The sequence below is a fragment of the Hetaerina americana genome, unplaced genomic scaffold, assembly GCF_022747635.1.
Source record: "Hetaerina americana unplaced genomic scaffold, ioHetAmer1.1.p SCAF_9, whole genome shotgun sequence".
NCBI classification, from domain to species: Eukaryota; Metazoa; Arthropoda; class Insecta; order Odonata; family Calopterygidae; genus Hetaerina; species Hetaerina americana.
This window is the reverse complement of record NW_027287538.1, coordinates 21,382,904-21,398,946: the sequence shown is the minus strand read 5'-3', so window position 1 is coordinate 21,398,946 and position 16,043 is coordinate 21,382,904. Positions and strand designations below refer to the sequence as shown.

At 39.3% G+C, this 16,043-nt stretch overlaps 1 protein-coding gene across 2 annotated transcripts in view; it reads right to left on the bottom strand.

The window, feature by feature from the left end:
- The window catches only part of LOC139698693 (semaphorin-2A-like), a 185,556-nt gene that overhangs the window by 76,921 nt on the left and 92,592 nt on the right, over window positions 1–16,043 (bottom strand). The window contains exon 3 of one of the 2 annotated variants that reach the window (XM_071597570.1): window positions 15,017–15,135. The exons of the other annotated variant lie outside the window; for it this stretch is intronic. The gene's annotated coding sequence lies outside the window, so the exon portion shown is untranslated. The remainder of the gene's footprint in view (window positions 1–15,016; window positions 15,136–16,043) is intronic. 2 annotated transcript variants of the gene reach the window in all.

The following is a 16,043-nucleotide window of genomic DNA, read 5'->3' as shown; positions in this document are numbered from 1 at the left end:
CGCGACAATCGAAAAAATTACCCAATCTGACCAAATTGGTCCATATCCACGTAATCTTTTAAGTTGAAAATATCGCCCATGAAGACTGTAATTGAGGGGAGAATGTTAGGCAAACGAGGAAAGGGAAGGAACAGGATAGGGATGTTGGACGGGATGAAGGGAGGAAGAAAGTACTCAAAGATGAAGAGGGGTCTGATGTAGAGTAGGATGTTGTGTTTTGCTAGGGGTCATAAATTATTTAATCAGTAATTATGTCCATCCAAAAACCTACCTTAACCGGTAGATTACCTAATAATAATAATAATAGACAATATTGACTATACAGGCAACATCGCCTATTTCGACGACAGAGAAAAACTATATACCGGCTGGTAGACTAATCGCAAAAATAACCTTTTAAAATTGCACGCATTGCACAACAGAATCCTGGAAAATATCGATACATGATCATTTCGTATTCACATACTATTATTCTTAATAAAGTGAATTGCGCTAAAGCAACGGGCTCAGCGGCGAATATGCTCCTCCGATCCAAGTGTGCGAGAGTTTTTTCTCTCTTTTTTTAATGGGAACAGTTCATAAAACTTCGCGACATACACATACCAACGTGAAACTTATATTACCTAAGTTCGCTAAGAGTTTGAATGGATGATAACCAAAGAGATTGGCTTTTCATTTATAAGTTTACGGCTCCATGGTGACGAGATAACGAGGCTGGATGGGGAAAAAAATGAATCGGAACGTAATCGATCAGTCGAAAGAACGCAACTAATCGGATACCAATTTCAAAGTCATCACTGAAAGAAAGGATGGAAAGGAACTCGTAAAATTTTCACCATGGTTACTTCGTGCCATTGTTTCTAGACTGCAAGATAGCAAATACAATCATTTTCCAGGTCGCATGAAGATGATTCCAAGCAGAGAAGATTTGGATGAGTCGTCGTACATTTTTTTTCAAAATTATATTTTACGGAAAAAAAACAAATGAATTATTAATTTCGCAACATCAACGAGTATATTGACGGATTTTTCGAGAAATTTATTTGACTCAAAAAGTGTAAAAATTTAAATACGAAAATTAAAAAAAAAACAATTTTCCCGAAATCTTGAATGCCTTTAACCCTTTATTTATTTTCCTCTACATACGAAAAATATTTCCAATCACCCCAAGGAATATATTTACAAACCATTTTTCATATTGCATCACATTTCTATGACATACCTGTATGTCTTCAAGTACTTTGAATTAATCTATCCGTTAGGTGTAACCGTGTACTCCGTAAAAATTCGCATACATATGCTGAACGAGCCTGGTATATTTAATGAAAGTTTATTTAATGAAACATCTGAACGCTTTTTTCTTGCAATCCCATTCGCTGCAAAAAAAAGAAGACCTTATCATACAGCGCTAATGAAAAATCGCAATAAAAAAATCGCGAATAATTGAATATACTTTCATTTTTTTCACTCAACAACAGAAACACAATGGTAATTAATAATTATTCTCTGGTAAACAATAAGCATAATAACAACGGATTCGTTGCAAGATAAGTCCATTGTTAACAGTTGCCACATTGTCGTTAAAGGAGTAGGCTTAACAAATACGTGACAGAGATTGATATCAGTTACAACAGGTAATTATAAAAGAACCAGATTATATCAACAAGCGAGTGGAAATGAGGATAGAAAACTTAGGTTTAACATTTTTTTTGCGATATGGGTGGATAGCACGCGTTTAAATCGTACGGTCGTGTTCACGCATACTTAAAACAAACCTAAACTGAACAGTCACACGTGAGGAGAACACATTCGCTTACAAAGATGGATAATTCAGATGGCGTTGGCTAATTACACGCGTTCACTTATGTGCATCCATGCACACGGAAAATAACGTGTTCCGCAGCGTAGGATGGGGAGAGGAAGATATTCCGAATGAGAAAACTTTTACAGAGCACATATCTACGTCTATAATCCTGCTTCAATGACGACCATGTTTCCACGCCGTGCATTACTACGCTGCACATACACTTATTATTTTTTTTAACGCCATCCAATATCTTTTCGTACTTTATTAGTACCCTGCAAGCCACCGCTAGCGTGTGTGTGGCAGGGGGTGATTACACACTAGAATAATTTTGACCGAATGTTTTTTACCCCTACCGCGATCGGACAACGTCATTCTGATCCCTTTATCGTTCGTGAAAAAAATAACATCTTAAATCTATTTGTCCTACACTTGATCACTATCATAATTTTATTGACATGATCTCGCCTAGCGTAGCACTATGGGGGTAATAATAATAATGCATTTTCAACATCATTGCTGAAGGGATATCCTTCCTATTTACTTATGCATGAGATTTAATCTGTCTTATTGCTTGTTGGTATAAACTGCTGAAACCTTAAAAAAATAAGATCATGATGGATGAGGAGAAGGGTCGCGGTAGTCCAGTGGGTAGAGCTTTGGACTACTGATCGGAGGGTTCCGGGTTCGATTCCCGGGCAAGGCACTCTGGGCACCTGCAGCTCTACCCAAGCTAAAGTGATTTTTCGGGTACCAGATCTTCCTGGGAAACCATAACCGGCACAGGGAAAGGAACTGGTCCCCCTACCCTGATGTGTGAATTTTCACACGCCGTATAGGGCTTAGTACTGGGTGATCTCTACCATCACCTACTAAACCGACCTTCGGGTTGATTACTGTGTTTATGGTTTTTCATGGATGAGGAGAAGTACGATTTAGTGCACTGACCTACCGAGCAGTTGTTCCTGTGTTATATTGACCTTACCAGTACTGTCAAGGTGTATACACTGCGCCTTAAAATCTGATATACTACCTTGATCAAAGAGTTCCCGGAATAACCACCGTGTGGCGCTCCCATCGTTCCGATTTGAGTTCTGTTTTTTTTGTTAAATTGGTACATCTGTTGTTGATATTCCCTTTAAATCTTAGTGTCATAACTTGACATTTGCAAAAGTTACGTAGCCAAGAGTACATCTATCTCTGTGTGTGTTGGCGATTTTTTACAATTGCAGAAATGGATTTAAATTTGCAACAACGAACTTGTATTAAATTTTGCGTAAAAAACGGATTTAGTGGCGCACGGACGTTGGAAATGTTGGAAAAGTGTTTCGGCAACGATTCTCTAAAAAAAACGGTCGTTTACCAGTGGCACGAGCGGTTCAGAAGTGGTCGTGAGTCAATCGAAGATGATGAACGCAGTGGCAGACCATCGACATCGAAAGTCGGTGAAAAAATTGATAAAGTAAAAGAAATGTTGGTCAATAACCGCAAATTAACCATCAGAGAAATAGCGGAGGACTTGAACATTGCCTATGGATCCGCCCAAGACATTGTGGTTAATGATTTGGGTTTCCGTCGTGTAGCAGCAAAGTACCTCAATTTCATGCAAAAAAGAGACCGTGTTGACGTCGCAAAAGACATGATTTGCGAGGCTGAATCCGATCCCACATTCATCAAAAGGATCATTACTGGAGACGAGACGTGGGTTTATGAGTACGACACGCAATCCAGACATCAGGCAAGTGAATGGCGTTCACCAAATGAGCCGAGACCAAAAAAACCACGTCGTTTTCAGTCAAAAAAGAAGGCAATGCTGACGGTTTTCATGGATTACAACGGTGTAGTGCATCATGAATTTTTGCCAGAAGGCCAGACAGTAAACAAAGAGTATTATTTGGGCGTTATGAGACGTTTGCGTGAAGCAATTCGCCGAAAGAGACCAGAAATGTGGGCAGAAAACTCGTGGATTTTGCACCATGATAACGCACCGTCGCACAGTGCTATCATTATTCGTAATTTTTTGACGAAAAATGCAACAAATACCATCCAACAGCCACCGAATTCACCTGATTTGGCTCCCTGTGACTTCTTTCTGTTCAATCGAGTTAAAAAACCATTACGGGGAACGCGTTTTAGCAGCCGAGAGGAAGTAATGGAAAAATCGCAGGAAGCACTGATGGACATACCGAAAACCGAATATAAAAAATGTTTCGAGGATTGGATCAAGCGCTGGCATAAGTGTGTTGCAGTCGATGGGGATTACTTTGAAGGGGACAATATAGATTTAGATGAATAAACTTGTATTTTTAATTTTCTGAATAAATTCCGGGAAATTTTTGATCAAGGTAGTATACAATGGTTATTTTTAATCACAATTACATATTTTGTAAAAAATGTGTAAATAAAAAAATGTGTAAATACGGTTTTTACTTCGTATGCCATTATTTAAGGTGGGACTTGGATGGTCACCTCCTTCTGGACAACGGTACATTTGTTAGCCTCCCCTAAAAAGGTAAAACCTGACACTTTAAACACTATAATACGTAAAACCCTCCTAAATCCTGAATAATTAATTCATCCCTTCATTTCTTCCAAAATGGGCCCACCCTCTTTGCCTACCTCTTCCTCACTTACCTAACTCCCTCCCCTCTACATATCACAGCATTCTTCAAGATCATCATACAAGGATTGTATTAAAAAATCGGTACAGCAATATTTTCCGTATCGCATTGAAATTGATAAGATGAGAGTCCACATCATTATCACTGAAAATTTGGCGATACGAAAGATCTGCGCTTAACTTTTCCCGAAGGTCTTGACGGACGACCAAGGCAAGAGTCGAGTGTCTGCTTATGAAGACCTTCTGCAACGACATCGCGACGATTCCCTAACCTTGTTACAGTCCCGAATTGACACCAGTTAGATATTTCCTATTACCAAAAGTGAAATCTTCCCTCAAAGGATATTAGCATGGGACCCTAAGTGCCATCAAAGAAGCTGGCACGCGTAACGCGTAACAAGGCCTTTCAGGACTCCGTCTACCAGGGAGCCTTCAAGTCTTGGAAAATCCGCTTGAAGATAATGTGCTTTGAAGAATTTTAAGGCACAGTAGGAATATCTAAAATAGACTAATTTTTCCGCAACATTTCCCGATACTTTTTATACAAACCATGAAGACAATCACAATACTCTGCTGCCATCTTTCCTAACTCATTTGGATTTCTACCAACAACCTTAACTCTCCTCCCTACACATCAAGACTAGCACTTCCACGCTAGATTTATTTCCCTCCACTCACCTTTTCCATTCATCTCAACACAACCATGTTATCACAGAATCCTAAAAAAAACTATGTCTGTCATCTTGATTCAACAAACAGGGTTCCAAACTGTACAAGAACACCCTTCATATCAAATTTTCAGTAATCTTTCCTTAACATCCTCACTGAACTTTGTCCGTGTCATCTACCTCTTCCTGTTGATGTAAAAACTTCTTCCCCTAGCTCATTCCTTCTTCTTACATCCCCCTTTACATTCCTTCCCTTATTCTGACCATCTCTGCCCAAACGCAATGCCATGATAAGTAAACACAAAATGTAGGTAAACTGTTCTACTTGATCTAGCTTTTACCCTCTTATTTTAACGTTTAATTTCAGAATTAAATTATTTTTATTATCATTTTCGTTAATCTACGGGTTAAGGCACGTTATTGGCAAAACACAAGCTACCTAACAGTCTCCCCTCTTTCACTATCTTCAACGTCCCACTGCCAATCATACCTGTATGCTTTACATCCATTTTTCCTGTCAGTTTTTCGTGTCACCCAATAATCCTTTCTCCTCCCTTACCATTCCTATAGCACTTGCTCGTTTGTTAGCATGGAAAAGGTGACGTAGAATGAAAGGAAAACATACCTACATCTCTTTGTTGAATCATCGGTGACAAAATATTTTTAAACCAATGTCGAGAAAAAATCGCCTATATACGAGGGTCATCCGGAAAGTAGTACCCGTTCGTGCCGCATGAAGTGCTGACGACGCGAGTAGCCGCTGGACGAGGTCAGATAGCTTCAGTGGCTTGTCTGCCTTCTCTGAGCCAAGTTGCGTGACGCTAGCATTGCCTGTGTTGTTTCTGTGATTGTTTACAATGTTTAAAAAAATTGAGAACGCCGCCAGTTGTGAAGTGAGGGCAGTGATTAAATTCCTCAATGCAAGAAACGTTCGCCCATGTGATATTCATCGCCAATTAAAGGAGGTGTATGGAGACAATGTAATGGACGAGTCGTCTGTTCGGCGGTGGTGTCGCAACTTCAACATGGGGAGGGGGAACACACACGACGATGAGCGTTCGGAGAGACCGTCTGTCATTACAGACCAACTGGTGAGCTCAGTTGACGAATTCGTGAGGAACGATCGGCGCGTCACAATTGATGACATCTGTGAGCATTTTCCCAATGTTTCTCGAACAATTGTTCATGAAATTGTTAAACACCATCTGCATTATGCAAAAATTTGTGCAAGGTGGGTCCCTCGCGTATCTCAATGAGCTGGCGGCGAAGGACTATGCAGCAGGAATACAGAAACTTGTCACACGTTATGACAAATGCCTTAATTTGCTTGGAGATTATGTTGAGAAGTAGTTTAAAGTATCCTCTTTCAAATAAAATTTTTTATGTTTGTTAATATTTACTTTTGTCTTTTTAATTCACGAACGGGTACTACTTTCCGGATGACCTTCGTAATATAATAATATCTCTAGGAAATTACATATAATAACATGCTTAGTTCCGTTTTGGTTGCCTTGGAAATCTGAGAGAGAAATATCGCCTTTATCTAATATTTATATATAAAGGAAAGGAGAATTATTTTACAACCATAAATATGCTGTAAAGTGTTCAATGATGTGCGTCAACAGATGTAGAATTTCATTTACAACTGTGAAAGTAATGTGAAATCTCCCCTTAAGTCTCAACTGTACAAAAGGTAAGTTGTAAAACTAGATTTAGTTTAGGAAGTGTATTTGGAAAAGAAAATGTTGTTATAATTTTTTTTATAAAGGACGCTAGATTATATCAATCGTCATTACGAAAGCTGATTGTAAAACTAAAACATGACACAACATTAAAAACCGTTTCGGTGTAAAATACTTCAATGCTTATATATAAATTTTTTCTCGTTGCTATCAAAATCACGTAGAAATATATTTTATCGTGAGAGTCAACTCATATTATACAACAGATCCAAGTCAATTTTGTTGAAAAATATTAACCAATATATTTTACCCGATATATTTTCCACGAAAGCTTTCTATCTTTATCTCAAAGTTCCCTTGAAGCTAAAAAAAACCTAAATTTGGCAGGGTTTTTCCTAATTAATCTGCAAAAGAATCCGGGTAAACCTTACAAAAACAACGCAAAGAAACGTAAACTGGTTCTGTTCAACTCTTCCGCATCCGTCGTAAGCAAAAGGTGTTTACGTTTGCGTCGTTATATTAGGATTAACGAAAGTGCGTGCTGTTCATATGTTTGACACGCACAGTACCAACAGTTACACTTAGAACAATGGCAACACCAAGGATACGTTTCAGGAAGAGACCGGCCGTGGCACTGTATTTTTTAATAAAATATATTCTAAAAAAATAATTCAGCGGGAATACATTTCCCAAGAGGGAAGCTCGCCATTTCAGGCAGCGACATAAATGCATAAAACATGACTTGAATCAAAGGCGATGGTCTCCTAACTCTCGGGGACCATAACTTCCCAAGTTACATCGACTATATATATATATATATATATATATATATATATATATATATATATATATATATATATATATATATATATATATATATATATATATATATCCTATATATATATATCCTATATATATATATATCCTACATATATAATATATATATCCTATATATATATATTTTTATGATGGCAGTGTTCCTTCGTTGAAATATGGCAAATGAAAAATATTTGTGTGTGCGTTTGGGACCGACTATGCGATAAACAACTTTTTGTTATCAACCTTATTCTTATCCATGCATTATATATTTTCATACAAAAAAATGTTAAAATGTTTGAGAGCAGAGAGATAGTGTGTTACTTCAGCCCCTTCCTCCTTCTCGCGTACCGAGCGCGCTAAAACTTTAATCTTCGAATGCCATCAGATTTATGGCCGCGTGCGTGGAATGGAACCTACGGGGCCCCATTCAACCTCCTCCCCTTCCCCCCTCGACCACGTTGCCTAAGGCGTGAGAGAGCCTTAATTTATCAAGTTGCACAGAAAACGCCCGGGAGAGGGCGGCTTTCGTTCTTCATTTGTTCCTCCTTTTTCCGACGTTTTCAACTGTTTGGGGAAGGGGTCGCAATCTCTCGTTCTCTCTCCGCCCATCCAATAGGTCACCGGGACGGAATGGACTCATGACATGCGAGGGCCCGACCCTAGCGGCCAAGGGAAGGGAGAAAAAACGAATAAATAAACAAACGTTAAGGAAAAAAAAAACAAGCGAAGGCTGTTATGCGCGCACAAGATGACTGGTGCGCGACACGCAGCTTTTCTCGCCCTCAGTCCCTCCAGTCCTCACGACCGCTTACCTATCCCTAACTCAGATTAAAAAATAACGGCGGTTATAACGGGGAAAATAAAACTAGAAGACATATTTTTTAACGCTAATATATAAATAATATATAATCGTGCGTCTAAAACGTCGCAATCCCAAAACGGTATTGGCGAAAATGTTTCGAAACCTTTTCAGTTTAGAAAAAAAATTTATTTTGAGTTTACCCTTTGAATTTATTTGATGGACTAGAAACTAGAAATTCATTTTAAGAATAATTTAGGAAAGATGTAATATGAAAAATTTTTTATCACGAAAATTCGATTTTTATCCATCAACTTTTTCAGGAAACTAGAAACTATTCCCGACTTCGACGGAACTAAATACCTGAAAACCAATAACTGACTTTATTTCGAACTATTGGTATTTTTATGCACGTGGTCAGTTTTATATCGTGGTACCGTCTGTGGGTGAATTTGCAGATGCTTTGAGCAATTGCGATTTGATTATGCCAGGCATAACGAACATTGATTTAGAAAAAAACTAACTAATGCACTTCACGGTAAAATGATTCTCTTTATGAAGATAACTTTTAAATAAATAATCAGAGATTATCGAATGTTACAGCAGCTGTTTGCGATATAAGAAGCGTCCGCTCAGCTGTCGACATACGTATATCATAATACGAGAATACGTTCGTAAATGACGTTCGTACCTTGTGAAAGAATTCTACAGTCTAAATGTTTCTCCTCATTGGATGAAATGAATTGAATCTTATGTAAAAAAAATGTCCAACCATCTATGGGTGAAAAAAAGGAAAATTTTACTTTTCAAAGAATCGATTTTTTTCCGATTTCAAAATATTTTAATAAGAACATTTCCAAATCGAACCTAGCTTCTTGGAATGATTTGTTCCCATGGCAACTAGCGAATTAATCCTAAGATTTATACATCAGTGAACAGTTTACGTATCTCGGTAGTGTTTTTGGATCAACACGGTCAAAGTAGTAGGGACGTAAGGAGAAGAATTGCGCTAGGCAAAGAAGCTTTCACAAAGAGGAGGGAGTTAATGACAGGGACGTTGAGTAGGGATGTTAAGAAAAGACTCGTAAAAACTTTGATATGGAGCGTAGCTATGCACGGCGCGGAAACGTTGTCATAGAAGCAGTAGGATAGACGTAGACTGGAGGCTTTTGAAATGTGGGTGTGGAGAAGAATGGAGAAGGTGAAATGGACAGAGAAGAAAACAAACGAGGAAGTACTTGGTATGTTGGGCGAAGAGAGGGGTTTGTTGGGAGAAATCCTATGGAGGCAGGAAAAGTGGATGAAGGGGGTATTGACCGGCAGTGGGATGTTGAAAGCTGTGATTGAGGGAAGAATGTTAGGCAAACGAGGAAAGGGAAGGAATAGGATAGGGATGTTGGACGGGATGAAGGAAGTACTCAGAGCTGAAGAGGGACCTGATGTGGAGTGGGATGTTGTGTTTTGCTAGGGGTCACAAATTATTAAATTAGTAATTATGTCCATCCAAAAACCTACCTTAACCGGTAGATTACCTAAATCTAATAATAATAATAAGATAATTATATAATTGTGAGATGAAATACTCGACAACTTTCCTATTTTAGGATACCTTTTTCATCTAAAAATTAACTAAACACGAGGTACTTAGGCAGAGCGATATTCCAGCTGGTTATTCCGTATATGCAACCATTCCCACAACCTCGTACATAGCCTTCAGACCGTTCCATTTAGCGGTAGGTAGGCCAACGAAAAACAGACTAATTTTGATTTAATTAGAAAACCTCTCCATTAGAATAATTTCTTAAGATTTCTGCCTCTGTCATATTCATACGTTGTCTCGCATATCATCTTCTGGTCCAGAGACTTCCACGCGCGTATTTTCCCTCTATAAGATCTAATTCGATCAAGACTTTCTCGCCCAAACCCTTCCTCTTCATCTCCCGGTGTTAGGAGGTGGAGGAGGAAATCCCTTCCCCTTCATCTACCAGGATGGGCGTTCTTAGGAGGTGGTGGAGCAAGACAGGGGTGTCCATCATCACCAGCGATTTTCAAAATATAAGAACTTTTGGAAGAAATGGTAGAGAGAGTCATGGGAAAAAGTTGAGGCACGAATATAAGTCGATTAGGAGAATCCATAAAAATCAGTCAGGGGTGCTAATGACGATTCAAACAGTTTTCGTCTGTCAGTCAGCCAAGGAGCAGCAAACTCTGCTGAGTGTATTGGCAGGCCAGTGTGACGAGAATATTGGAGGAGAATAAACGTTACCAAACCAAGGGTTGAGCGATTTTAGAAAAAGAGAAAGGCTAACTTAAGTATTATAATAGGAAATAGGTTGAAACTTAAAAATACGAAAATAAAGAACATTGGAAAAATACATTGTGCCCTTCACTTAATTAACATGAACTTCCACAAAGTTGAGCCTGAAACAATTGAATGAATTAAAATAGCAGTTAAGATAGATAAATTAGTAGTGACACTTGCTCTAGTTAGATAAACTAATAAGTACCCGTGTTTGACGACAAAGGGCGTTCCTGAGGGAAGTTTATGCTATCATCGTGTGCTGACATCTATCAAACGACGGTGAAACACATTTCAGACTGATTTAAAGGTTAGTTTGGATTTGGTCGCCATTCGAGTAAGACGTGTTTCGTGATTTTCGCTAAGATGGAAAAAGAGCAGTATCGTTCGGTAATTCGCTTTTTGTTTTTGGATGGGAAGAAATGCGAAGAGATAAAAGCAAAGTTGGATGCTGTTTATGGGGACACTTCGCCATCTATGACCACAGTTAGATATTGGTTCAACGAATATAAACGTGGGCGAACATCTGTTTTTGATGAGGAGTGACCAGGACGCCCGGCAGACGTGGTTACCGAGGAAATCATTCAAAAGGTCCACGCCATGATTCTCGCTGATCGACGAACGAAAGTCCACGAAGTAGCAGAGGCCGTGGGTGTGTCGACCGGAGGGGCAATTAATATTTTACATGATAAGCTGGCGATGGCGATGAGATAAGTTGGCGATGAAATAATTGTCAGCCCGATGGGTGCCGCGATTGCTCACGGTGGTCAACAAGCTGATCCGGAGTTGTCGCCGCTAAACTGCATGAGCTACGTTATGAATTGCTGCCGCACCCCACGTATTCACCCGATCTGGCTCCCTGCGACTTTTTCTTATTCCCTCACATGAAGAAATGGCTGGCGGGGAAAAAATTAGCTCAAACGAGGAAATTATCACCGAGACAGAGGCGTATTTTGGAGAGTTCGACAAATCCTATTTTTGGAGGGGTTAAAAAAATGGCCGGAACGTTGGGAGAAGTGTATCCATCTAAAAGGGGACTATGTTGAAAAAAAAAGTTTTTGGAAAAATGGTTTCTTCATTTCTAACACGGGTACTCATTGAACCGCCCTCATACAGCAGGAGGAACAGTTTACCTATCTCGAACGTGTTTTGGATCAAGATGGTCAAATTAGTAGGGACATAAGGAGAAGAATTACGTTAGGCAAAGAGGCTTTCACAAGGAGAATTTATGGAGGAACATTGATACAGGAAAATTGAGTATTTATTTCAAGAATAGGCTGGTAAAAACATTGATATGGAGCTTGCTTTTGCACGGCGCGGAAACATGGTCATTGAAGCACGAAGATGGGCATAGATTTGGGGCTTTAGAGATGGGGATGTGAAGAAGGATGAAGAAGGTGAAGTGGACAGAAAGGAAAATAAATGAGGAAGTGCTAGTGTATGATTGGCGAAGAGAGAGGGGTTTGTTGGGAGAAATCCTATGGAGGCAGGAAAGTTAATCCAGAGCATTCAAAATGGCAACGGGATGTTGAACACTGTAATAGAGGGGAGAATGATAGGCAAACGAAGAAGGGAGAGGAATGGGATAGGGATGTTTGATGGAATGAAGGGAGGAAGGAAATGCGTGGAATTGAAGAGTAGTTTATTTCAATGTTGGGAGCAAGGTTGTGCTTTGTTAAGAGAGGCTAAGAAAAGTATGGGTTTCAGATTTGTGTCCATCCAAATCCTATTCTTAACGGTATATTAATAGTAATATCTATCATTTTAAAGCTTTAGGTGAATATACGTCTATTTTCTCGACAAATCGAAAACATTTCCCAGCCATATAATGGCAAATTGAATCATTGGGAGAAAAGGATGTACTTCTCATGAAATGGAAAAGGTCGATTTATTATGAAATATATTTACGCGAGCGAACCACACACACACACACAACCATATGCATGCATATTTATCACTGCGCGAAAAATTCTGGACAATAGCCAACATTTCGAACCCATACGATCTTTAAAAAAAAAATAGAAAAAATTGGGATTGTCCGCGTGGAAAAAAAACTGGACGCCTGGGGCAACCATGCCGTAGCCGGAGCGTACTCATAAGCCCCCAGCTACACCGAAATCCTACTCTATTCAATTTCATTTCCTTAATAAATATTCCACATCCGTCCTTTATTTCACCTTTTCCTTACCGAGGTCAATGTGCTTCCTATTTCCATGGTTTTGTACCACCACCTCAAATGTCCCTCCGGATGGAGAAAGACCTGGAAGAGGGGGAGGAAGTCGTTCCCAACTGGTATTTCATTTCCCTCACAAATAAATACGTTCCCCGCTTGTTCTTTCTTTTTCACTTTTCTGCGGGGTGAAAGGGAACACGTTTCACTCATTTCACCGATTTGTATCCTTAAACAAACCCTACAATACCCTTAGGTTAGTTGCCGCTCTTGTAGATTTTCATGCACTTATTTAATCTGTTCTCTTCGGTTACATGGCTATTAACATTGGTATAATTGTCAAGTAAGGGGTATTTTTTACATTTACGAAACCCTAGCTCTACTGCAGTTCCAAAATTTACCTCACATAGTTATTATTAGGTAATCTACCGGTTAAGGTAGGTTTTTGGATGGACTAAGCTACCAAATACATATTTTCTGACTCCTAACAAAACACAAAATCCATCATCCTACTCTACATCAGGCCCCTCTTCATCTCTGAGTACTTCCTTCCTATCTTCATCCCGCCCAACATCCCTATCCTGTTCCTTCCCTTTCCTCATTTGCCTAAAATTCTCCCCTCTATTAAAGTCTTCAACATCCCACTGCCGATCAATACGCATTTCATCCATTTTTCCTGCCTCCATAGGATTTCTCTTTATAAAGCCCTCTCCTTGCCGAATCTACCGGTTAAGTTAGGTTTTTGGATGGACACAGCTAATAAATAAATATTTTGTGCTTCCTAACAAAATACAAAATCCAGTATCCTACTCTACATCAGGTCCCTCTTCATCTCTGGGTACCCTCTTCCTCCCTTCATCCCGTCCAACATCCCTATCCTATTCCTTCCCTTTCCTCGTTTGCCTAACATTCTCCCCTCAATTACAGTCTTCAACATCCCACTGCCGATCAATACCCCCTTCAGCCACTTTTCCTGCCTCCATAGGATTGCTCCCAACAAACCCCTCTCTTCGCCCACCATATCAAATACTTCCTAATTTGTTTTCTTCTCTGTCAATTTCACCTTCTTCATTCTTCTCCACACCCACATTTCAAAAGCCTCCAGTCTACCTCCATCATCCTGCTTCAATGACCACGTTTCTGCGCCGCATATAGCCTCACTCAGTACAATTCCTAAGTAAATACTCAAAACACTTCACAGAAATTAGTATAATATGTAATCTACCGTTTGAGGTATGTTTTGGTTGGACGCAAAATAAATCCAACATTTCATAGCCTCGCCTAAGAAGACACGGACTGACTCCACACTAATGAAACCCTTCTTAAACGGACTGCTACGACTCTCTGTGCCACCTAAAATATCAATCAACACACTGACAAACAATGTAATCCTTAAATCACCATACTCTCTTAATTCCCAGACCATCATTCATCACTGATTTTCAATCAGAGGATTGGTCTATATCAAACTCTCACATCTATGTACGATACCTTGTTCCCCGCCAATCTTTTAATTTCGCCATTTCCCGCTGAACCGACATTTTCCATTGCAAAAATCTTTCCAGTCAATACATGACGTTCCTCAAGCTTCATTCCTTTGACTATTGCTGTTTCCATTGATGATAAATGATATTTCTTCAACTGTAACTTTTTATACTATAGTGCATGTAGCTGATACCGCATCTGTGCTGATTTTAATGACGTAAAGACACTGTCTCAGGCGTTACTTAGCGGATACTAGGAGAAAATGAAGGAAAAATAACTTTGCAGTATCCACTGGAATGTTTATTTTTTACGACCATGTTTTATTCGGAATGCATGATCAAAGGAAAACACCTGATGATGTTGTGCCTTGCGACGAAATCACGGTCGTAAAATTCTAGTAGAATCTGCAAAGTCAAGTCCGGGAATGAAAATTTACTGTTTTTATTTGATTCCAGTCCGCAACCATATGCCATAAGTACCCAGTCTACTATGCTTATCATCTAGCCCCGCAACAACCAAGTTTCCGAGCCCTAGAAAATTAAGTTCGATACAATATTTCGTGATCAATCAAACTTAGGGTACAAAATCGGTGGTGTCTCCTAGAGAAGAAAACTAGTTGAAAATGGAATGAACGAAAATCGCTCAAAACTCGTTACAAAAAAAAAGGTACCTTCAAATTGACCAACGCTGTCACAGTTAGACGTTTTTATGATATCCGGAGTCTTTCGCGTTTGTAGCTCGGGATTCGACTTCAGAACCTCAGACACAACATTCTCCCCGTGCGGACCTCTGTAAAAAAGTATGGAGATATTAATAATTCTTATTTATTTCAACGCGACTTCCAATCACCACTTAAAACTTTCTGTTTAGCCGAAGAACATAGAAAAATCGCCTTCACGTAAATTTGCGTTAACCTGGGCGCATTCGATTGTTGCGCGACAGCGCACTCACGATGCAACAATTACTGTTTGTGTATTTTTACCCGCCCTAACGAACTTGGAAATATGTTTTAATTTGGATTCACAAGCACGCAATTCAAACTGTTGACATTTCGACAGAATGTTTACTCAATTAGTTTGTTCAGGCATACATACTGAATCAGGTTGAAGGGGGCGTTCAATTAGTTACGTAACGAATTCGGTCATTAATTGCTTCCGTATGCTTACTCAGTCTGAATCACAAACTGGCAGATGCCTGTACGAAATATTATTATTATTATTTTAAAATTCAACGGTGATGAACGCGAATTCGATCATCCGTAACTTTCATATTTTTTTTAACATCACATAACTACTGCCCGTTATCAACAGCTACTATTATCTATCGATCCATATTTAACTATGGCTGAATAAAAGAGGCTCTCGAGAAAAATTAACTTCCCCGGACAGATGGGGGAGGGGTTAAAATAAATATTTTTGTACACGTTCTGCTTGTAGGAGGGCTCAATTAACTGTATACGTGGCAGAACTTCATACCATCGTCAATATCAATGCATTATGGCGGACGTCGTTACTTTACTACCCCCCCCCCCACCCTTAGCAACCATTTCCCTACTAAGCTTGTTGATTTTAAGTTGATTAACACGTGACTCACTTCGTCCGGCCATTCATCGGATTGCGGTTTTTGAAACGGAAGAAGAAATTTCAAAAATTGCCTCTGGAACTAGGGCGATACCAAATATAACTGCCATGCTGCAC